This window comes from Lissotriton helveticus, chromosome 12 (genome assembly GCF_964261635.1).
Source record: "Lissotriton helveticus chromosome 12, aLisHel1.1, whole genome shotgun sequence".
Lineage (NCBI taxonomy): Eukaryota > Metazoa > Chordata > Amphibia > Caudata > Salamandridae > Lissotriton > Lissotriton helveticus.
In genome coordinates this window covers 657,579,056-657,600,383 of record NC_136073.1, presented here as the reverse complement: position 1 = coordinate 657,600,383, position 21,328 = coordinate 657,579,056, and the positions used below count along the sequence as shown (strand labels likewise).

General features: G+C 46.5%; 20 non-coding genes across 20 annotated transcripts; all 20 read right to left on the bottom strand.

The window, feature by feature from the left end:
* Positions 1–382: 382 nt before the first annotated feature.
* Positions 383–497, bottom strand: LOC144800155 (U5 spliceosomal RNA). Its single transcript, XR_013604071.1, has one exon. It is a non-coding gene; the product is annotated as a U5 spliceosomal RNA (small nuclear RNA).
* A 935-nt stretch (positions 498–1,432) lies between these two features.
* Positions 1,433–1,547, bottom strand: LOC144800543 (U5 spliceosomal RNA). Its single transcript, XR_013604438.1, has one exon. It is a non-coding gene; the product is annotated as a U5 spliceosomal RNA (small nuclear RNA).
* A 935-nt stretch (positions 1,548–2,482) lies between these two features.
* LOC144800154 (U5 spliceosomal RNA) lies at positions 2,483–2,597 on the bottom strand. Its single transcript, XR_013604070.1, has one exon. It is a non-coding gene; the product is annotated as a U5 spliceosomal RNA (small nuclear RNA).
* Positions 2,598–3,532: 935 nt separating this feature from the next.
* LOC144800153 (U5 spliceosomal RNA) lies at positions 3,533–3,647 on the bottom strand. The gene has a single exon (XR_013604069.1). It is a non-coding gene; the product is annotated as a U5 spliceosomal RNA (small nuclear RNA).
* Positions 3,648–4,582: 935 nt separating this feature from the next.
* Positions 4,583–4,697, bottom strand: LOC144800152 (U5 spliceosomal RNA). The gene has a single exon (XR_013604068.1). It is a non-coding gene; the product is annotated as a U5 spliceosomal RNA (small nuclear RNA).
* Positions 4,698–5,632: 935 nt separating this feature from the next.
* LOC144800151 (U5 spliceosomal RNA) lies at positions 5,633–5,747 on the bottom strand. Its single transcript, XR_013604067.1, has one exon. It is a non-coding gene; the product is annotated as a U5 spliceosomal RNA (small nuclear RNA).
* A 935-nt stretch (positions 5,748–6,682) lies between these two features.
* LOC144800490 (U5 spliceosomal RNA) lies at positions 6,683–6,797 on the bottom strand. Its single transcript, XR_013604387.1, has one exon. It is a non-coding gene; the product is annotated as a U5 spliceosomal RNA (small nuclear RNA).
* Positions 6,798–7,732: 935 nt separating this feature from the next.
* On the bottom strand, positions 7,733–7,847 carry LOC144801530 (U5 spliceosomal RNA). The gene has a single exon (XR_013605337.1). It is a non-coding gene; the product is annotated as a U5 spliceosomal RNA (small nuclear RNA).
* A 935-nt stretch (positions 7,848–8,782) lies between these two features.
* Positions 8,783–8,897, bottom strand: LOC144800150 (U5 spliceosomal RNA). Its single transcript, XR_013604066.1, has one exon. It is a non-coding gene; the product is annotated as a U5 spliceosomal RNA (small nuclear RNA).
* Positions 8,898–9,832: 935 nt separating this feature from the next.
* LOC144800546 (U5 spliceosomal RNA) lies at positions 9,833–9,947 on the bottom strand. The gene has a single exon (XR_013604441.1). It is a non-coding gene; the product is annotated as a U5 spliceosomal RNA (small nuclear RNA).
* Positions 9,948–10,882: 935 nt separating this feature from the next.
* On the bottom strand, positions 10,883–10,997 carry LOC144800148 (U5 spliceosomal RNA). Its single transcript, XR_013604064.1, has one exon. It is a non-coding gene; the product is annotated as a U5 spliceosomal RNA (small nuclear RNA).
* Positions 10,998–11,932: 935 nt separating this feature from the next.
* Positions 11,933–12,047, bottom strand: LOC144800147 (U5 spliceosomal RNA). Its single transcript, XR_013604063.1, has one exon. It is a non-coding gene; the product is annotated as a U5 spliceosomal RNA (small nuclear RNA).
* A 935-nt stretch (positions 12,048–12,982) lies between these two features.
* LOC144800146 (U5 spliceosomal RNA) lies at positions 12,983–13,097 on the bottom strand. Its single transcript, XR_013604062.1, has one exon. It is a non-coding gene; the product is annotated as a U5 spliceosomal RNA (small nuclear RNA).
* Positions 13,098–14,032: 935 nt separating this feature from the next.
* On the bottom strand, positions 14,033–14,147 carry LOC144800145 (U5 spliceosomal RNA). The gene has a single exon (XR_013604061.1). It is a non-coding gene; the product is annotated as a U5 spliceosomal RNA (small nuclear RNA).
* A 935-nt stretch (positions 14,148–15,082) lies between these two features.
* On the bottom strand, positions 15,083–15,197 carry LOC144801529 (U5 spliceosomal RNA). Its single transcript, XR_013605336.1, has one exon. It is a non-coding gene; the product is annotated as a U5 spliceosomal RNA (small nuclear RNA).
* Positions 15,198–16,132: 935 nt separating this feature from the next.
* LOC144800144 (U5 spliceosomal RNA) lies at positions 16,133–16,247 on the bottom strand. Its single transcript, XR_013604060.1, has one exon. It is a non-coding gene; the product is annotated as a U5 spliceosomal RNA (small nuclear RNA).
* Positions 16,248–17,182: 935 nt separating this feature from the next.
* On the bottom strand, positions 17,183–17,297 carry LOC144800142 (U5 spliceosomal RNA). Its single transcript, XR_013604059.1, has one exon. It is a non-coding gene; the product is annotated as a U5 spliceosomal RNA (small nuclear RNA).
* Positions 17,298–18,232: 935 nt separating this feature from the next.
* On the bottom strand, positions 18,233–18,347 carry LOC144800141 (U5 spliceosomal RNA). The gene has a single exon (XR_013604058.1). It is a non-coding gene; the product is annotated as a U5 spliceosomal RNA (small nuclear RNA).
* A 935-nt stretch (positions 18,348–19,282) lies between these two features.
* LOC144800489 (U5 spliceosomal RNA) lies at positions 19,283–19,397 on the bottom strand. The gene has a single exon (XR_013604386.1). It is a non-coding gene; the product is annotated as a U5 spliceosomal RNA (small nuclear RNA).
* Positions 19,398–20,332: 935 nt separating this feature from the next.
* Positions 20,333–20,447, bottom strand: LOC144800140 (U5 spliceosomal RNA). The gene has a single exon (XR_013604057.1). It is a non-coding gene; the product is annotated as a U5 spliceosomal RNA (small nuclear RNA).
* Positions 20,448–21,328: the final 881 nt, after the last annotated feature.

Below are 21,328 nucleotides of genomic sequence, written 5' to 3'. Positions count from 1 at the left end.
ACCGACTCAGGATTGGCCAACCTCTATGGGGCACCTCTAACGGGCACAAATAACGGGCAAGCCCTATGAAAAGCACAGCGTGAGTCTAGGTGCCACCTTGAAAAAGGAGGGTGACGTCTGGCCTCTGACAGCAGGAATATTAAGAGAGGAGAAAACATACTGCCTGCTATCGTGAAATTCCAAGATAGTCACGAAAAGCAATCTCATGCACTGCACAAGCTCTTTCCCATGATGCACCTCTCCTGCACTCTGTCTATGCAAATGAGCAAGCAGAGAGTTCAGGAATAAAACACCTAAGCTCATGTCCCCAAAAAACAGCAGCAGACAACTCGCAGATATATTCACCAATTTCTAATGCTTTTCTTTTAAACACAAGATAAACAGCCTCACCGGTGGTAAGGCTTAAAAAAATTGAATAAACTCGTAAATGTTCCTCTCCACGGAAATCTTTAGTAAAAGGCGAAAGATTTTTTCGTTTTGAAGAGAAACCAGAGTAAGTTAGAATATGGCTCTCTGGGGGTAAGTGGCACCACATCAAAGACCCCGTCATTGCGAGGGTGAGGACCTGAGAGGTATTTTTAGGCTCTAAGAAAGAGGACAAGAACCAGGCCAGTGAGGGAAGCAGGCCCAATTTTCAGAGTCTCTGCTCAAAGCACAGAAAATCAAAAAGGTGGACAGTTCCCATGCGTCTGTCTGGAAATATGCAAATTCTTTTCTGTACACACCTCAGCTCATTAGGAGGCGTTGCGGCTGCTGGGCAAGGGGAACGGGAAGCGTGCATCAGGCTTTAGGTGAAGTGACACTGTAGGACTTTTGTCCCCCAGCGATTTTACGCTTTCCACACCATCCTTCCAATCGATAGGCTGTGAGCCACCACTGTGCTCTGCACATAGCCATGCACTTTAAGTCCCTTTTTCGCACGTACTTTCATTAAACCTGAATATAGAAGTATATATCTGTCTAGGCTAGAGGCACATGAAACAGGACTGGCGTGCCGCTTCAAGTGTACCTGAGAGGAATCTGACTCAGGATTGGCCACCCTCTCAGGGCACCGACTCAGGATTGGCCAACCTCTATGGGGCACCTCTAACATGCACAAATAACGGGCAAGCCCTATGAAAAGCACAGCGTGAGTCTAGGTGACACCTTGAAAAAGGAGGGTGACGTCTGGCCTCTGACAGCAGGAATATTAAGAGAGGAGAAAACATACTGCCTGCTATCGTGAAATTCCAAGATAGTCACGAAAAGCAATCTCATGCACTGCACAAGCTCTTTCCCATGATGCACCTCTCCTGCACTCTGTCTATGCAAATGAGCAAGCAGAGAGTTCAGGAATAAAACCCCTAAGCTCATGTCCCCAAAAAACAGCAGCAGACAACTCGCAGATATATTTACCAATTTCTAATGCTTTTCTTTTAAACACAAGATAAACAGCCTCACCGGTGGTAAGGCTTAAAAAAATTGAATAAACTCGTAAATGTTCCTCACCACGGAAATCTTTAGTAAAAGGCGAAAGATTTTTTCGTTTTGAAGAGAAACCAGAGTAAGTTAGAATATGGCTCTCTGGGGGTAAGTGGCACCACATCAAAGACCCCGTCATTGCGAGGGTGAGGACCTGAGAGGTATTTTTAGGCTCTAAGAAAGAGGACAAGAACCAGGCCAGTGAGGGAAGCAGGCCCAATTTTCAGAGTCTCTGCTCAAAGCACAGAAAATCAAAAAGGTGGACAGTTCCCATGCGTCTGTCTGGAAATATGCAAATTCTTTTCTGTACACACCTCAGCTCATTAGGAGGCGTTGCGGCTGCTGGGCAAGGGGAACGGGAAGCGTGCATCAGGCTTTAGGTGAAGTGACACTGTAGGACTTTTGTCCCCCAGCGATTTTACGCTTTCCACACCATCCTTCCAATCGATAGGCTGTGAGCCACCACTGTGCTCTGCACATAGCCATGCACTTTAAGTCCCTTTTTCGCACGTACTTTCATTAAACCTGAATATAGAAGTATATATCTGTCTAGGCTAGAGGCACATGAAACAGGACTGGCGTGCCGCTTCAAGTGTACCTGAGAGGAATCTGACTCATGATTGGCCACCCTCTCAGGGCACCGACTCAGGATTGGCCAACCTCTATGGGGCACCTCTAACGTGCACAAATAACGGGCAAGCCCTATGAAAAGCACAGCGTGAGTCTAGGTGCCACCTTGAAAAAGGAGGGTGACGTCTGGCCTCTGACAGCAGGAATATTAAGAGAGGAGAAAACATACTGCCTGCTATCGTGAAATTCCAAGATAGTCACGAAAAGCAATCTCATGCACTGCACAAGCTCTTTCCCATGATGCACCTCTCCTGCACTCTGTCTATGCAAATGAGCAAGCAGAGAGTTCAGGAATAAAACACCTAAGCTCATGTCCCCAAAAAACAGCAGCAGACAACTCGCAGATATATTCACCAATTTCTAATGCTTTTCTTTTAAACACAAGATAAACAGCCTCACCGGTGGTAAGGCTTAAAAAAATTGAATAAACTCGTAAATGTTCCTCTCCACGGAAATCTTTAGTAAAAGGCGAAAGATTTTTTCGTTTTGAAGAGAAACCAGAGTAAGTTAGAATATGGCTCTCTGGGGGTAAGTGGCACCACATCAAAGACCCCGTCATTGCGAGGGTGAGGACCTGAGAGGTATTTTTAGGCTCTAAGAAAGAGGACAAGAACCAGGCCAGTGAGGGAAGCAGGCCCAATTTTCAGAGTCTCTGCTCAAAGCACAGAAAATCAAAAAGGTGGACAGTTCCCATGCGTCTGTCTGGAAATATGCAAATTCTTTTCTGTACACACCTCAGCTCATTAGGAGGCGTTGCGGCTGCTGGGCAAGGGGAACGGGAAGCGTGCATCAGGCTTTAGGTGAAGTGACACTGTAGGACTTTTGTCCCCCAGCGATTTTACGCTTTCCACACCATCCTTCCAATCGATAGGCTGTGAGCCACCACTGTGCTCTGCACATAGCCATGCACTTTAAGTCCCTTTTTCGCACGTACTTTCATTAAACCTGAATATAGAAGTATATATCTGTCTAGGCTAGAGGCACATGAAACAGGACTGGCGTGCCGCTTCAAGTGTACCTGAGAGGAATCTGACTCAGGATTGGCCACCCTCTCAGGGCACCGACTCAGGATTGGCCAACCTCTATGGGGCACCTCTAACGTGGACAAATAACGGGCAAGCCCTATGAAAAGCACAGCGTGAGTCTAGGTGACACCTTGAAAAAGGAGGGTGACGTCTGGCCTCTGACAGCAGGAATATTAAGAGAGGAGAAAACATACTGCCTGCTATCGTGAAATTCCAAGATAGTCACGAAAAGCAATCTCATGCACTGCACAAGCTCTTTCCCATGATGCACCTCTCCTGCACTCTGTCTATGCAAATGAGCAAGCAGAGAGTTCAGGAATAAAACACCTAAGCTCATGTCCCCAAAAAACAGCAGCAGACAACTCGCAGATATATTCACCAATTTCTAATGCTTTTCTTTTAAACACAAGATAAACAGCCTCACCGGTGGTAAGGCTTAAAAAAATTGAATAAACTCGTAAATGTTCCTCTCCACGGAAATCTTTAGTAAAAGGCGAAAGATTTTTTCGTTTTGAAGAGAAACCAGAGTAAGTTAGAATATGGCTCTCTGGGGGTAAGTGGCACCACATCAAAGACCCCGTCATTGCGAGGGTGAGGACCTGAGAGGTATTTTTAGGCTCTAAGAAAGAGGACAAGAACCAGGCCAGTGAGGGAAGCAGGCCCAATTTTCAGAGTCTCTGCTCAAAGCACAGAAAATCAAAAAGGTGGACAGTTCCCATGCGTCTGTCTGGAAATATGCAAATTCTTTTCTGTACACACCTCAGCTCATTAGGAGGCGTTGCGGCTGCTGGGCAAGGGGAACGGGAAGCGTGCATCAGGCTTTAGGTGAAGTGACACTGTAGGACTTTTGTCCCCCAGCGATTTTACGCTTTCCACACCATCCTTCCAATCGATAGGCTGTGAGCCACCACTGTGCTCTGCACATAGCCATGCACTTTAAGTCCCTTTTTCGCACGTACTTTCATTAAACCTGAATATAGAAGTATATATCTGTCTAGGCTAGAGGCACATGAAACAGGACTGGCGTGCCGCTTCAAGTGTACCTGAGAGGAATCTGACTCAGGATTGGCCACCTTCTCAGGGCACCGACTCAGGATTGGCCAACCTCTATGGGGCACCTCTAACGTGCACAAATAACGGGCAAGCCCTATGAAAAGCACAGCGTGAGTCTAGGTGCCACCTTGAAAAAGGAGGGTGACGTCTGGCCTCTGACAGCAGGAATATTAAGAGAGGAGAAAACATACTGCCTGCTATCGTGAAATTCCAAGATAGTCACGAAAAGCAATCTCATGCACTGCACAAGCTCTTTCCCATGATGCACCTCTCCTGCACTCTGTCTATGCAAATGAGCAAGCAGAGAGTTCAGGAATAAAACACCTAAGCTCATGTCCCCAAAAAACAGCAGCAGACAACTCGCAGATATATTCACCAATTTCTAATGCTTTTCTTTTAAACACAAGATAAACAGCCTCACCGGTGGTAAGGCTTAAAAAAATTGAATAAACTCGTAAATGTTCCTCTCCACGGAAATCTTTAGTAAAAGGCGAAAGATTTTTTCGTTTTGAAGAGAAACCAGAGTAAGTTAGAATATGGCTCTCTGGGGGTAAGTGGCACCACATCAAAGACCCCGTCATTGCGAGGGTGAGGACCTGAGAGGTATTTTTAGGCTCTAAGAAAGAGGACAAGAACCAGGCCAGTGAGGGAAGCAGGCCCAATTTTCAGAGTCTCTGCTCAAAGCACAGAAAATCAAAAAGGTGGACAGTTCCCATGCGTCTGTCTGGAAATATGCAAATTCTTTTCTGTACACACCTCAGCTCATTAGGAGGCGTTGCGGCTGCTGGGCAAGGGGAACGGGAAGCGTGCATCAGGCTTTAGGTGAAGTGACACTGTAGGACTTTTGTCCCCCAGCGATTTTACGCTTTCCACACCATCCTTCCAATCGATAGGCTGTGAGCCACCACTGTGCTCTGCACATAGCCATGCACTTTAAGTCCCTTTTTCGCACGTACTTTCATTAAACCTGAATATAGAAGTATATATCTGTCTAGGCTAGAGGCACATGAAACAGGACTGGCGTGCCGCTTCAAGTGTACCTGAGAGGAATCTGACTCAGGATTGGCCACCCTCTCAGGGCACCGACTCAGGATTGGCCAACCTCTATGGGGCACCTCTAACGTGCACAAATAACGGGCAAGCCCTATGAAAAGCACAGCGTGAGTCTAGGTGCCACCTTGAAAAAGGAGGGTGACGTCTGGCCTCTGACAGCAGGAATATTAAGAGAGGAGAAAACATACTGCCTGCTATCGTGAAATTCCAAGATAGTCACGAAAAGCAATCTCATGCACTGCACAAGCTCTTTCCCATGATGCACCTCTCCTGCACTCTGTCTATGCAAATGAGCAAGCAGAGAGTTCAGGAATAAAACACCTAAGCTCATGTCCCCAAAAAACAGCAGCAGACAACTCGCAGATATATTCACCAATTTCTAATGCTTTTCTTTTAAACACAAGATAAACAGCCTCACCGGTGGTAAGGCTTAAAAAAATTGAATAAACTCGTAAATGTTCCTCTCCACGGAAATCTTTAGTAAAAGGCGAAAGATTTTTTCGTTTTGAAGAGAAACCAGAGTAAGTTAGAATATGGCTCTCTGGGGGTAAGTGGCACCACATCAAAGACCCCGTCATTGCGAGGGTGAGGACCTGAGAGGTATTTTTAGGCTCTAAGAAAGAGGACAAGAACCAGGCCAGTGAGGGAAGCAGGCCCAATTTTCAGAGTCTCTGCTCAAAGCACAGAAAATCAAAAAGGTGGACAGTTCCCATGCGTCTGTCTGGAAATATGCAAATTCTTTTCTGTACACACCTCAGCTCATTAGGAGGCGTTGCGGCTGCTGGGCAAGGGGAACGGGAAGCGTGCATCAGGCTTTAGGTGAAGTGACACTGTAGGACTTTTGTCCCCCAGCGATTTTACGCTTTCCACACCATCCTTCCAATCGATAGGCTGTGAGCCACCACTGTGCTCTGCACATAGCCATGCACTTTAAGTCCCTTTTTCGCACGTACTTTCATTAAACCTCAATATAGAAGTATATATCTGTCTAGGCTAGAGGCACATGAAACAGGACTGGCGTGCCGCTTCAAGTGTACCTGAGAGGAATCTGACTCATGATTGGCCACCCTCTCAGGGCACCGACTCAGGATTGGCCAACCTCTATGGGGCACCCCTAACGTGCACAAATAACGGGCAAGCCCTATGAAAAGCACAGCGTGAGTCTAGGTGCCACCTTGAAAAAGGAGGGTGACGTCTGGCCTCTGACAGCAGGAATATTAAGAGAGGAGAAAACATACTGCCTGCTATCGTGAAATTCCAAGATAGTCACGAAAAGCAATCTCATGCACTGCACAAGCTCTTTCCCATGATGCACCTCTCCTGCACTCTGTCTATGCAAATGAGCAAGCAGAGAGTTCAGGAATAAAACACCTAAGCTCATGTCCCCAAAAAACAGCAGCAGACAACTCGCAGATATATTCACCAATTTCTAATGCTTTTCTTTTAAACACAAGATAAACAGCCTCACCGGTGGTAAGGCTTAAAAAAATTGAATAAACTCGTAAATGTTCCTCTCCACGGAAATCTTTAGTAAAAGGCGAAAGATTTTTTCATTTTGAAGAGAAACCAGAGTAAGTTAGAATATGGCTCTCTGGGGGTAAGTGGCACCACATCAAAGACCCCGTCATTGCGAGGGTGAGGACCTGAGAGGTATTTTTAGGCTCTAAGAAAGAGGACAAGAACCAGGCCAGTGAGGGAAGCAGGCCCAATTTTCAGAGTCTCTGCTCAAAGCACAGAAAATCAAAAAGGTGGACAGTTCCCATGCGTCTGTCTGGAAATATGCAAATTCTTTTCTGTACACACCTCAGCTCATTAGGAGGCGTTGCGGCTGCTGGGCAAGGGGAACGGGAAGCGTGCATCAGGCTTTAGGTGAAGTGACACTGTAGGACTTTTGTCCCCCAGCGATTTTACGCTTTCCACACCATCCTTCCAATCGATAGGCTGTGAGCCACCACTGTGCTCTGCACATAGCCATGCACTTTAAGTCCCTTTTTCGCACGTACTTTCATTAAACCTGAATATAGAAGTATATATCTGTCTAGGCTAGAGGCACATGAAACAGGACTGGCGTGCCGCTTCAAGTGTACCTGAGAGGAATCTGACTCAGGATTGGCCACCCTCTCAGGGCACCGACTCAGGATTGGCCAACCTCTATGGGGCACCTCTAACGTGCACAAATAACGGGCAAGCCCTATGAAAAGCACAGCGTGAGTCTAGGTGCCACCTTGAAAAAGGAGGGTGACGTCTGGCCTCTGACAGCAGGAATATTAAGAGAGGAGAAAACATACTGCCTGCTATCGTGAAATTCCAAGATAGTCACGAAAAGCAATCTCATGCACTGCACAAGCTCTTTCCCATGATGCACCTCTCCTGCACTCTGTCGATGCAAATGAGCAAGCAGAGAGTTCATGAATAAAACACCTAAGCTCATGTCCCCAAAAAACAGCAGCAGACAACTCGCAGATATATTCACCAATTTCTAATGCTTTTCTTTTAAACACACGATAAACAGCCTCACCTGTGGTAAGGCTTAAAAAAATTGAATAAACTCGTAAATGTTCCTCTCCACGGAAATCTTTAGTAAAAGGCGAAAGATTTTTTCGTTTTGAAGAGAAACCAGAGTAAGTTAGAATATGGCTCTCTGGGGGTAAGTGGCACCACATCAAAGACCCCGTCATTGCGAGGGTGAGGACCTGAGAGGTATTTTCAAAATCTAAGAAAGAGGACAAGAACCAGGCCGGTGAGGGAAGCAGGCCCAAATTTCAGAGTCTCTGCTCAAAGCACAGAAAATCAAAATGGTGGACAGTTCCCATGCGTCTGTCTGGGAATATGCAAATTCTTTTCTGTACACACCTCAGCTCATTAGGAGGCATTGCGGCTGCTGGGCAAGGGGAACGGGAAGCGTGCATCAGGCTTTAGGTGAAGTGGCACTGTAGGACTTTTGTCCCCCAGCGATTTTACGCTTTCCACACCATCCTTCCAATCGTTAGGCTGTGAGCCACCACTGTGCTCTGCACATAGCCATGCACTTTAAGTCCCTTTTTCGCACGTACTTTCATTAAACCTGAATATAGAAGTATATATCTGTCTAGGCTAGAGGCACATGAAACAGGACTGGCGTGCCGCTTCAAGTGTACCTGAGAGGAATCTGACTCAGGATTGGCCACCTTCTCAGGGCACCGACTCAGGATTGGCCAACCTCTATGGGGCACCTCTAACGTGCACAAATAACGGGCAAGCCCTATGAAAAGCACAGCGTGAGTCTAGGTGCCACCTTGAAAAAGGAGGGTGACGTCTGGCCTCTGACAGCAGGAATATTAAGAGAGGAGAAAACATACTGCCTGCTATCGTGAAATTCCAAGATAGTCACGAAAAGCAATCTCATGCACTGCACAAGCTCTTTCCCATGATGCACCTCTCCTGCACTCTGTCTATGCAAATGAGCAAGCAGAGAGTTCAGGAATAAAACACCTAAGCTCATGTCCCCAAAAAACAGCAGCAGACAACTCGCAGATATATTCACCAATTTCTAATGCTTTTCTTTTAAACACAAGATAAACAGCCTCACCGGTGGTAAGGCTTAAAAAAATTGAATAAACTCGTAAATGTTCCTCTCCACGGAAATCTTTAGTAAAAGGCGAAAGATTTTTTCGTTTTGAAGAGAAACCAGAGTAAGTTAGAATATGGCTCTCTGGGGGTAAGTGGCACCACATCAAAGACCCCGTCATTGCGAGGGTGAGGACCTGAGAGGTATTTTTAGGCTCTAAGAAAGAGGACAAGAACCAGGCCAGTGAGGGAAGCAGGCCCAATTTTCAGAGTCTCTGCTCAAAGCACAGAAAATCAAAAAGGTGGACAGTTCCCATGCGTCTGTCTGGAAATATGCAAATTCTTTTCTGTACACACCTCAGCTCATTAGGAGGCGTTGCGGCTGCTGGGCAAGGGGAACGGGAAGCGTGCATCAGGCTTTAGGTGAAGTGACACTGTAGGACTTTTGTCCCCCAGCGATTTTACGCTTTCCACACCATCCTTCCAATCGATAGGCTGTGAGCCACCACTGTGCTCTGCACATAGCCATGCACTTTAAGTCCCTTTTTCGCACGTACTTTCATTAAACCTGAATATAGAAGTATATATCTGTCTAGGCTAGAGGCACATGAAACAGGACTGGCGTGCCGCTTCAAGTGTACCTGAGAGGAATCTGACTCAGGATTGGCCACCCTCTCAGGGCACCGACTCAGGATTGGCCAACCTCTATGGGGCACCTCTAACATGCACAAATAACGGGCAAGCCCTATGAAAAGCACAGCGTGAGTCTAGGTGACACCTTGAAAAAGGAGGGTGACGTCTGGCCTCTGACAGCAGGAATATTAAGAGAGGAGAAAACATACTGCCTGCTATCGTGAAATTCCAAGATAGTCACGAAAAGCAATCTCATGCACTGCACAAGCTCTTTCCCATGATGCACCTCTCCTGCACTCTGTCTATGCAAATGAGCAAGCAGAGAGTTCAGGAATAAAACCCCTAAGCTCATGTCCCCAAAAAACAGCAGCAGACAACTCGCAGATATATTTACCAATTTCTAATGCTTTTCTTTTAAACACAAGATAAACAGCCTCACCGGTGGTAAGGCTTAAAAAAATTGAATAAACTCGTAAATGTTCCTCTCCACGGAAATCTTTAGTAAAAGGCGAAAGATTTTTTTGTTTTGAAGAGAAACCAGAGTAAGTTAGAATATGGCTCTCTGGGGGTAAGTGGCACCACATCAAAGACCCCGTCATTGCGAGGGTGAGGACCTGAGAGGTATTTTTAGGCTCTAAGAAAGAGGACAAGAACCAGGCCAGTGAGGGAAGCAGGCCCAATTTTCAGAGTCTCTGCTCAAAGCACAGAAAATCAAAAAGGTGGACAGTTCCCATGCGTCTGTCTGGAAATATGCAAATTCTTTTCTGTACACACCTCAGCTCATTAGGAGGCGTTGCGGCTGCTGGGCAAGGGGAACGGGAAGCGTGCATCAGGCTTTAGGTGAAGTGACACTGTAGGACTTTTGTCCCCCAGCGATTTTACGCTTTCCACACCATCCTTCCAATCGATAGGCTGTGAGCCACCACTGTGCTCTGCACATAGCCATGCACTTTAAGTCCCTTTTTCGCACGTACTTTCATTAAACCTGAATATAGAAGTATATATCTGTCTAGGCTAGAGGCACATGAAACAGGACTGGCGTGCCGCTTCAAGTGTACCTGAGAGGAATCTGACTCATGATTGGCCACCCTCTCAGGGCACCGACTCAGGATTGGCCAACCTCTATGGGGCACCTCTAACGTGCACAAATAACGGGCAAGCCCTATGAAAAGCACAGCGTGAGTCTAGGTGCCACCTTGAAAAAGGAGGGTGACGTCTGGCCTCTGACAGCAGGAATATTAAGAGAGGAGAAAACATACTGCCTGCTATCGTGAAATTCCAAGATAGTCACGAAAAGCAATCTCATGCACTGCACAAGCTCTTTCCCATGATGCACCTCTCCTGCACTCTGTCTATGCAAATGAGCAAGCAGAGAGTTCAGGAATAAAACACCTAAGCTCATGTCCCCAAAAAACAGCAGCAGACAACTCGCAGATATATTCACCAATTTCTAATGCTTTTCTTTTAAACACAAGATAAACAGCCTCACCGGTGGTAAGGCTTAAAAAAATTGAATAAACTCGTAAATGTTCCTCTCCACGGAAATCTTTAGTAAAAGGCGAAAGATTTTTTCGTTTTGAAGAGAAACCAGAGTAAGTTAGAATATGGCTCTCTGGGGGTAAGTGGCACCACATCAAAGACCCCGTCATTGCGAGGGTGAGGACCTGAGAGGTATTTTTAGGCTCTAAGAAAGAGGACAAGAACCAGGCCAGTGAGGGAAGCAGGCCCAATTTTCAGAGTCTCTGCTCAAAGCACAGAAAATCAAAAAGGTGGACAGTTCCCATGCGTCTGTCTGGAAATATGCAAATTCTTTTCTGTACACACCTCAGCTCATTAGGAGGCGTTGCGGCTGCTGGGCAAGGGGAACGGGAAGCGTGCATCAGGCTTTAGGTGAAGTGACACTGTAGGACTTTTGTCCCCCAGCGATTTTACGCTTTCCACACCATCCTTCCAATCGATAGGCTGTGAGCCACCACTGTGCTCTGCACATAGCCATGCACTTTAAGTCCCTTTTTCGCACGTACTTTCATTAAACCTGAATATAGAAGTATATATCTGTCTAGGCTAGAGGCACATGAAACAGGACTGGCGTGCCGCTTCAAGTGTACCTGAGAGGAATCTGACTCAGGATTGGCCACCCTCTCAGGGCACCGACTCAGGATTGGCCAACCTCTATGGGGCACCTCTAACGTGGACAAATAACGGGCAAGCCCTATGAAAAGCACAGCGTGAGTCTAGGTGACACCTTGAAAAAGGAGGGTGACGTCTGGCCTCTGACAGCAGGAATATTAAGAGAGGAGAAAACATACTGCCTGCTATCGTGAAATTCCAAGATAGTCACGAAAAGCAATCTCATGCACTGCACAAGCTCTTTCCCATGATGCACCTCTCCTGCACTCTGTCTATGCAAATGAGCAAGCAGAGAGTTCAGGAATAAAACACCTAAGCTCATGTCCCCAAAAAACAGCAGCAGACAACTCGCAGATATATTCACCAATTTCTAATGCTTTTCTTTTAAACACAAGATAAACAGCCTCACCGGTGGTAAGGCTTAAAAAAATTGAATAAACTCGTAAATGTTCCTCTCCACGGAAATCTTTAGTAAAAGGCGAAAGATTTTTTCGTTTTGAAGAGAAACCAGAGTAAGTTAGAATATGGCTCTCTGGGGGTAAGTGGCACCACATCAAAGACCCCGTCATTGCGAGGGTGAGGACCTGAGAGGTATTTTTAGGCTCTAAGAAAGAGGACAAGAACCAGGCCAGTGAGGGAAGCAGGCCCAATTTTCAGAGTCTCTGCTCAAAGCACAGAAAATCAAAAAGGTGGACAGTTCCCATGCGTCTGTCTGGAAATATGCAAATTCTTTTCTGTACACACCTCAGCTCATTAGGAGGCGTTGCGGCTGCTGGGCAAGGGGAACGGGAAGCGTGCATCAGGCTTTAGGTGAAGTGACACTGTAGGACTTTTGTCCCCCAGCGATTTTACGCTTTCCACACCATCCTTCCAATCGATAGGCTGTGAGCCACCACTGTGCTCTGCACATAGCCATGCACTTTAAGTCCCTTTTTCGCACGTACTTTCATTAAACCTGAATATAGAAGTATATATCTGTCTAGGCTAGAGGCACATGAAACAGGACTGGCGTGCCGCTTCAAGTGTACCTGAGAGGAATCTGACTCAGGATTGGCCACCTTCTCAGGGCACCGACTCAGGATTGGCCAACCTCTATGGGGCACCTCTAACGTGCACAAATAACGGGCAAGCCCTATGAAAAGCACAGCGTGAGTCTAGGTGCCACCTTGAAAAAGGAGGGTGACGTCTGGCCTCTGACAGCAGGAATATTAAGAGAGGAGAAAACATACTGCCTGCTATCGTGAAATTCCAAGATAGTCACGAAAAGCAATCTCATGCACTGCACAAGCTCTTTCCCATGATGCACCTCTCCTGCACTCTGTCTATGCAAATGAGCAAGCAGAGAGTTCAGGAATAAAACACCTAAGCTCATGTCCCCAAAAAACAGCAGCAGACAACTCGCAGATATATTCACCAATTTCTAATGCTTTTCTTTTAAACACAAGATAAACAGCCTCACCGGTGGTAAGGCTTAAAAAAATTGAATAAACTCGTAAATGTTCCTCTCCACGGAAATCTTTAGTAAAAGGCGAAAGATTTTTTCGTTTTGAAGAGAAACCAGAGTAAGTTAGAATATGGCTCTCTGGGGGTAAGTGGCACCACATCAAAGACCCCGTCATTGCGAGGGTGAGGACCTGAGAGGTATTTTTAGGCTCTAAGAAAGAGGACAAGAACCAGGCCAGTGAGGGAAGCAGGCCCAATTTTCAGAGTCTCTGCTCAAAGCACAGAAAATCAAAAAGGTGGACAGTTCCCATGCGTCTGTCTGGAAATATGCAAATTCTTTTCTGTACACACCTCAGCTCATTAGGAGGCGTTGCGGCTGCTGGGCAAGGGGAACGGGAAGCGTGCATCAGGCTTTAGGTGAAGTGACACTGTAGGACTTTTGTCCCCCAGCGATTTTACGCTTTCCACACCATCCTTCCAATCGATAGGCTGTGAGCCACCACTGTGCTCTGCACATAGCCATGCACTTTAAGTCCCTTTTTCGCACGTACTTTCATTAAACCTGAATATAGAAGTATATATCTGTCTAGGCTAGAGGCACATGAAACAGGACTGGCGTGCCGCTTCAAGTGTACCTGAGAGGAATCTGACTCAGGATTGGCCACCCTCTCAGGGCACCGACTCAGGATTGGCCAACCTCTATGGGGCACCTCTAACGTGCACAAATAACGGGCAAGCCCTATGAAAAGCACAGCGTGAGTCTAGGTGCCACCTTGAAAAAGGAGGGTGACGTCTGGCCTCTGACAGCAGGAATATTAAGAGAGGAGAAAACATACTGCCTGCTATCGTGAAATTCCAAGATAGTCACGAAAAGCAATCTCATGCACTGCACAAGCTCTTTCCCATGATGCACCTCTCCTGCACTCTGTCTATGCAAATGAGCAAGCAGAGAGTTCAGGAATAAAACACCTAAGCTCATGTCCCCAAAAAACAGCAGCAGACAACTCGCAGATATATTCACCAATTTCTAATGCTTTTCTTTTAAACACAAGATAAACAGCCTCACCGGTGGTAAGGCTTAAAAAAATTGAATAAACTCGTAAATGTTCCTCTCCACGGAAATCTTTAGTAAAAGGCGAAAGATTTTTTCGTTTTGAAGAGAAACCAGAGTAAGTTAGAATATGGCTCTCTGGGGGTAAGTGGCACCACATCAAAGACCCCGTCATTGCGAGGGTGAGGACCTGAGAGGTATTTTTAGGCTCTAAGAAAGAGGACAAGAACCAGGCCAGTGAGGGAAGCAGGCCCAATTTTCAGAGTCTCTGCTCAAAGCACAGAAAATCAAAAAGGTGGACAGTTCCCATGCGTCTGTCTGGAAATATGCAAATTCTTTTCTGTACACACCTCAGCTCATTAGGAGGCGTTGCGGCTGCTGGGCAAGGGGAACGGGAAGCGTGCATCAGGCTTTAGGTGAAGTGACACTGTAGGACTTTTGTCCCCCAGCGATTTTACGCTTTCCACACCATCCTTCCAATCGATAGGCTGTGAGCCACCACTGTGCTCTGCACATAGCCATGCACTTTAAGTCCCTTTTTCGCACGTACTTTCATTAAACCTGAATATAGAAGTATATATCTGTCTAGGCTAGAGGCACATGAAACAGGACTGGCGTGCCGCTTCAAGTGTACCTGAGAGGAATCTGACTCATGATTGGCCACCCTCTCAGGGCACCGACTCAGGATTGGCCAACCTCTATGGGGCACCCCTAACGTGCACAAATAACGGGCAAGCCCTATGAAAAGCACAGCGTGAGTCTAGGTGCCACCTTGAAAAAGGAGGGTGACGTCTGGCCTCTGACAGCAGGAATATTAAGAGAGGAGAAAACATACTGCCTGCTATCGTGAAATTCCAAGATAGTCACGAAAAGCAATCTCATGCACTGCACAAGCTCTTTCCCATGATGCACCTCTCCTGCACTCTGTCGATGCAAATGAGCAAGCAGAGAGTTCAGGAATAAAACACCTAAGCTCATGTCCCCAAAAAACAGCAGCAGACAACTCGCAGATATATTCACCAATTTCTAATGCTTTTCTTTTAAACACACGATAAACAGCCTCACCTGTGGTAAGGCTTAAAAAAATTGAATAAACTCGTAAATGTTCCTCTCCACGGAAATCTTTAGTAAAAGGCGAAAGATTTTTTCGTTTTGAAGAGAAACCAGAGTAAGTTAGAATATGGCTCTCTGGGGGTAAGTGGCACCACATCAAAGACCCCGTCATTGCGAGGGTGAGGACCTGAGAGGTATTTTTAGGCTCTAAGAAAGAGGACAAGAACCAGGCCAGTGAGGGAAGCAGGCCCAATTTTCAGAGTCTCTGCTCAAAGCACAGAAAATCAAAAAGGTGGACAGTTCCCATGCGTCTGTCTGGAAATATGCAAATTCTTTTCTGTACACACCTCAGCTCATTAGGAGGCGTTGCGGCTGCTGGGCAAGGGGAACGGGAAGCGTGCATCAGGCTTTAGGTGAAGTGACACTGTAGGACTTTTGTCCCCCAGCGATTTTACGCTTTCCACACCATCCTTCCAATCGATAGGCTGTGAGCCACCACTGTGCTCTGCACATAGCCATGCACTTTAAGTCCCTTTTTCGCACGTACTTTCATTAAACCTGAATATAGAAGTATATATCTGTCTAGGCTAGAGGCACATGAAACAGGACTGGCGTGCCGCTTCAAGTGTACCTGAGAGGAATCTGACTCAGGATTGGCCACCCTCTCAGGGCACCGACTCAGGATTGGCCAACCTCTATGGGGCACCTCTAACGTGGACAAATAACGGGCAAGCCCTATGAAAAGCACAGCGTGAGTCTAGGTGACACCTTGAAAAAGGAGGGTGACGTCTGGCCTCTGACAGCAGGAATATTAAGAGAGGAGAAAACATACTGCCTGCTATCGTGAAATTCCAAGATAGTCACGAAAAGCAATCTCATGCACTGCACAAGCTCTTTCCCATGATGCACCTCTCCTGCACTCTGTCTATGCAAATGAGCAAGCAGAGAGTTCAGGAATAAAACACCTAAGCTCATGTCCCCAAAAAACAGCAGCAGACAACTCGCAGATATATTCACCAATTTCTAATGCTTTTCTTTTAAACACAAGATAAACAGCCTCACCGGTGGTAAGGCTTAAAAAAATTGAATAAACTCGTAAATGTTCCTCTCCACGGAAATCTTTAGTAAAAGGCGAAAGATTTTTTCGTTTTGAAGAGAAACCAGAGTAAGTTAGAATATGGCTCTCTGGGGGTAAGTGGCACCACATCAAAGACCCCGTCATTGCGAGGGTGAGGACCTGAGAGGTATTTTTAGGCTCTAAGAAAGAGGACAAGAACCAGGCCAGTGAGGGAAGCAGGCCCAATTTTCAGAGTCTCTGCTCAAAGCACAGAAAATCAAAAAGGTGGACAGTTCCCATGCGTCTGTCTGGAAATATGCAAATTCTTTTCTGTACACACCTCAGCTCATTAGGAGGCGTTGCGGCTGCTGGGCAAGGGGAACGGGAAGCGTGCATCAGGCTTTAGGTGAAGTGACACTGTAGGACTTTTGTCCCCCAGCGATTTTACGCTTTCCACACCATCCTTCCAATCGATAGGCTGTGAGCCACCACTGTGCTCTGCACATAGCCATGCACTTTAAGTCCCTTTTTCGCACGTACTTTCATTAAACCTGAATATAGAAGTATATATCTGTCTAGGCTAGAGGCACATGAAACAGGACTGGCGTGCCGCTTCAAGTGTACCTGAGAGGAATCTGACTCAGGATTGGCCACCCTCTCAGGGCACCGACTCAGGATTGGCCAACCTCTATGGGGCACCTCTAACGTGCACAAATAACGGGCAAGCCCTATGAAAAGCACAGCGTGAGTCTAGGTGCCACCTTGAAAAAGGAGGGTGACGTCTGGCCTCTGACAGCAGGAATATTAAGAGAGGAGAAAACATACTGCCTGCTATCGTGAAATTCCAAGATAGTCACGAAAAGCAATCTCATGCACTGCACAAGCTCTTTCCCATGATGCACCTCTCCTGCACTCTGTCTATGCAAATGAGCAAGCAGAGAGTTCAGGAATAAAACACCTAAGCTCATGTCCCCAAAAAACAGCAGCAGACAACTCGCAGATATATTCACCAATTTCTAATGCTTTTCTTTTAAACACAAGATAAACAGCCTCACCGGTGGTAAGGCTTAAAAAAATTGAATAAACTCGTAAATGTTCCTCTCCACGGAAATCTTTAGTAAAAGGCGAAAGATTTTTTCGTTTTGAAGAGAAACCAGAGTAAGTTAGAATATGGCTCTCTGGGGGTAAGTGGCACCACATCAAAGACCCCGTCATTGCGAGGGTGAGGACCTGAGAGGTATTTTTAGGCTCTAAGAAAGAGGACAAGAACCAGGCCAGTGAGGGAAGCAGGCCCAATTTTCAGAGTCTCTGCTCAAAGCACAGAAAATCAAAAAGGTGGACAGTTCCCATGCGTCTGTCTGGAAATATGCAAATTCTTTTCTGTACACACCTCAGCTCATTAGGAGGCGTTGCGGCTGCTGGGCAAGGGGAACGGGAAGCGTGCATCAGGCTTTAGGTGAAGTGACACTGTAGGACTTTTGTCCCCCAGCGATTTTACGCTTTCCACACCATCCTTCCAATCGATAGGCTGTGAGCCACCACTGTGCTCTGCACATAGCCATGCACTTTAAGTCCCTTTTTCGCACGTACTTTCATTAAACCTGAATATAGAAGTATATATCTGTCTAGGCTAGAGGCACATGAAACAGGACTGGCGTGCCGCTTCAAGTGTACCTGAGAGGAATCTGACTCAGGATTGGCCACCCTCTCAGGGCACCGACTCAGGATTGGCCAACCTCTATGGGGCACCTCTAACGTGCACAAATAACGGGCAAGCCCTATGAAAAGCACAGCGTGAGTCTAGGTGCCACCTTGAAAAAGGAGGGTGACGTCTGGCCTCTGACAGCAGGAATATTAAGAGAGGAGAAAACATACTGCCTGCTATCGTGAAATTCCAAGATAGTCACGAAAAGCAATCTCATGCACTGCACAAGCTCTTTCCCATGATGCACCTCTCCTGCACTCTGTCTATGCAAATGAGCAAGCAGAGAGTTCAGGAATAAAACACCTAAGCTCATGTCCCCAAAAAACAGCAGCAGACAACTCGCAGATATATTCACCAATTTCTAATGCTTTTCTTTTAAACACAAGATAAACAGCCTCACCGGTGGTAAGGCTTAAAAAAATTGAATAAACTCGTAAATGTTCCTCTCCACGGAAATCTTTAGTAAAAGGCGAAAGATTTTTTCGTTTTGAAGAGAAACCAGAGTAAGTTAGAATATGGCTCTCTGGGGGTAAGTGGCACCACATCAAAGACCCCGTCATTGCGAGGGTGAGGACCTGAGAGGTATTTTTAGGCTCTAAGAAAGAGGACAAGAACCAGGCCAGTGAGGGAAGCAGGCCCAATTTTCAGAGTCTCTGCTCAAAGCACAGAAAATCAAAAAGGTGGACAGTTCCCATGCGTCTGTCTGGAAATATGCAAATTCTTTTCTGTACACACCTCAGCTCATTAGGAGGCGTTGCGGCTGCTGGGCAAGGGGAACGGGAAGCGTGCATCAGGCTTTAGGTGAAGTGACACTGTAGGACTTTTGTCCCCCAGCGATTTTACGCTTTCCACACCATCCTTCCAATCGATAGGCTGTGAGCCACCACTGTGCTCTGCACATAGCCATGCACTTTAAGTCCCTTTTTCGCACGTACTTTCATTAAACCTGAATATAGAAGTATATATCTGTCTAGGCTAGAGGCACATGAAACAGGACTGGCGTGCCGCTTCAAGTGTACCTGAGAGGAATCTGACTCATGATTGGCCACCCTCTCAGGGCACCGACTCAGGATTGGCCAACCTCTATGGGGCACCCCTAACGTGCACAAATAACGGGCAAGCCCTATGAAAAGCACAGCGTGAGTCTAGGTGCCACCTTGAAAAAGGAGGGTGACGTCTGGCCTCTGACAGCAGGAATATTAAGAGAGGAGAAAACATACTGCCTGCTATCGTGAAATTCCAAGATAGTCACGAAAAGCAATCTCATGCACTGCACAAGCTCTTTCCCATGATGCACCTCTCCTGCACTCTGTCTATGCAAATGAGCAAGCAGAGAGTTCAGGAATAAAACACCTAAGCTCATGTCCCCAAAAAACAGCAGCAGACAACTCGCAGATATATTCACCAATTTCTAATGCTTTTCTTTTAAACACAAGATAAACAGCCTCACCGGTGGTAAGGCTTAAAAAAATTGAATAAACTCGTAAATGTTCCTCTCCACGGAAATCTTTAGTAAAAGGCGAAAGATTTTTTCATTTTGAAGAGAAACCAGAGTAAGTTAGAATATGGCTCTCTGGGGGTAAGTGGCACCACATCAAAGACCCCGTCATTGCGAGGGTGAGGACCTGAGAGGTATTTTTAGGCTCTAAGAAAGAGGACAAGAACCAGGCCAGTGAGGGAAGCAGGCCCAATTTTCAGAGTCTCTGCTCAAAGCACAGAAAATCAAAAAGGTGGACAGTTCCCATGCGTCTGTCTGGAAATATGCAAATTCTTTTCTGTACACACCTCAGCTCATTAGGAGGCGTTGCGGCTGCTGGGCAAGGGGAACGGGAAGCGTGCATCAGGCTTTAGGTGAAGTGACACTGTAGGACTTTTGTCCCCCAGCGATTTTACGCTTTCCACACCATCCTTCCAATCGATAGGCTGTGAGCCACCACTGTGCTCTGCACATAGCCATGCACTTTAAGTCCCTTTTTCGCACGTACTTTCATTAAACCTGAATATAGAAGTATATATCTGTCTAGGCTAGAGGCACATGAAACAGGACTGGCGTGCCGCTTCAAGTGTACCTGAGAGGAATCTGACTCAGGATTGGCCACCTTCTCAGGGCACCGACTCAGGATTGGCCAACCTCTATGGGGCACCTCTAACGTGCACAAATAACGGGCAAGCCCTATGAAAAGCACAGCGTGAGTCTAGGTGCCACCTTGAAAAAGGAGGGTGACGTCTGGCCTCTGACAGCAGGAATATTAAGAGAGGAGAAAACATACTGCCTGCTATCGTGAAATTCCAAGATAGTCACGAAAAGCAATCTCATGCACTGCACAAGCTCTTTCCCATGATGCACCTCTCCTGCACTCTGTCTATGCAAATGAGCAAGCAGAGAGTTCAGGAATAAAACACCTAAGCTCATGTCCCCAAAAAACTGCAGCAGACAACTCGCAGATATATTCACCAATTTCTAATGCTTTTCTTTTAAACACAAGATAAACAGCCTCACCGGTGGTAAGGCTTAAAAAAATTGAATAAACTCGTAAATGTTCCTCTCCACGGAAATCTTTAGTAAAAGGCGAAAGATTTTTTCGTTTTGAAGAGAAACCAGAGTAAGTTAGAATATGGCTCTCTGGGGGTAAGTGGCACCACATCAAAGACCCCGTCATTGCGAGGGTGAGGACCTGAGAGGTATTTTTAGGCTCTAAGAAAGAGGACAAGAACCAGGCCAGTGAGGGAAGCAGGCCCAATTTTCAGAGTCTCTGCTCAAAGCACAGAAAATCAAAAAGGTGGACAGTTCCCATGCGTCTGTCTGGAAATATGCAAATTCTTTTCTGTACACACCTCAGCTCATTAGGAGGCGTTGCGGCTGCTGGGCAAGGGGAACGGGAAGCGTGCATCAGGCTTTAGGTGAAGTGACACTGTAGGACTTTTGTCCCCCAGCGATTTTACGCTTTCCACACCATCCTTCCAATCGATAGGCTGTGAGCCACCACTGTGCTCTGCACATAGCCATGCACTTTAAGTCCCTTTTTCGCACGTACTTTCATTAAACCTGAATATAGAAGTATATATCTGTCTAGGCTAGAGGCACATGAAACAGGACTGGCGTGCCGCTTCAAGTGTACCTGAGAGGAATCTGACTCAGGATTGGCCACCCTCTCAGGGCACCGACTCAGGATTGGCCAACCTCTATGGGGCACCTCTAACGTGCACAAATAACGGGCAAGCCCTATGAAAAGCACAGCGTGAGTCTAGGTGCCACCTTGAAAAAGGAGGGTGACGTCTGGCCTCTGACAGCAGGAATATTAAGAGAGGAGAAAACATACTGCCTGCTATCGTGAAATTCCAAGATAGTCACGAAAAGCAATCTCATGCACTGCACAAGCTCTTTCCCATGATGCACCTCTCCTGCACTCTGTCGATGCAAATGAGCAAGCAGAGAGTTCATGAATAAAACACCTAAGCTCATGTCCCCAAAAAACAGCAGCAGACAA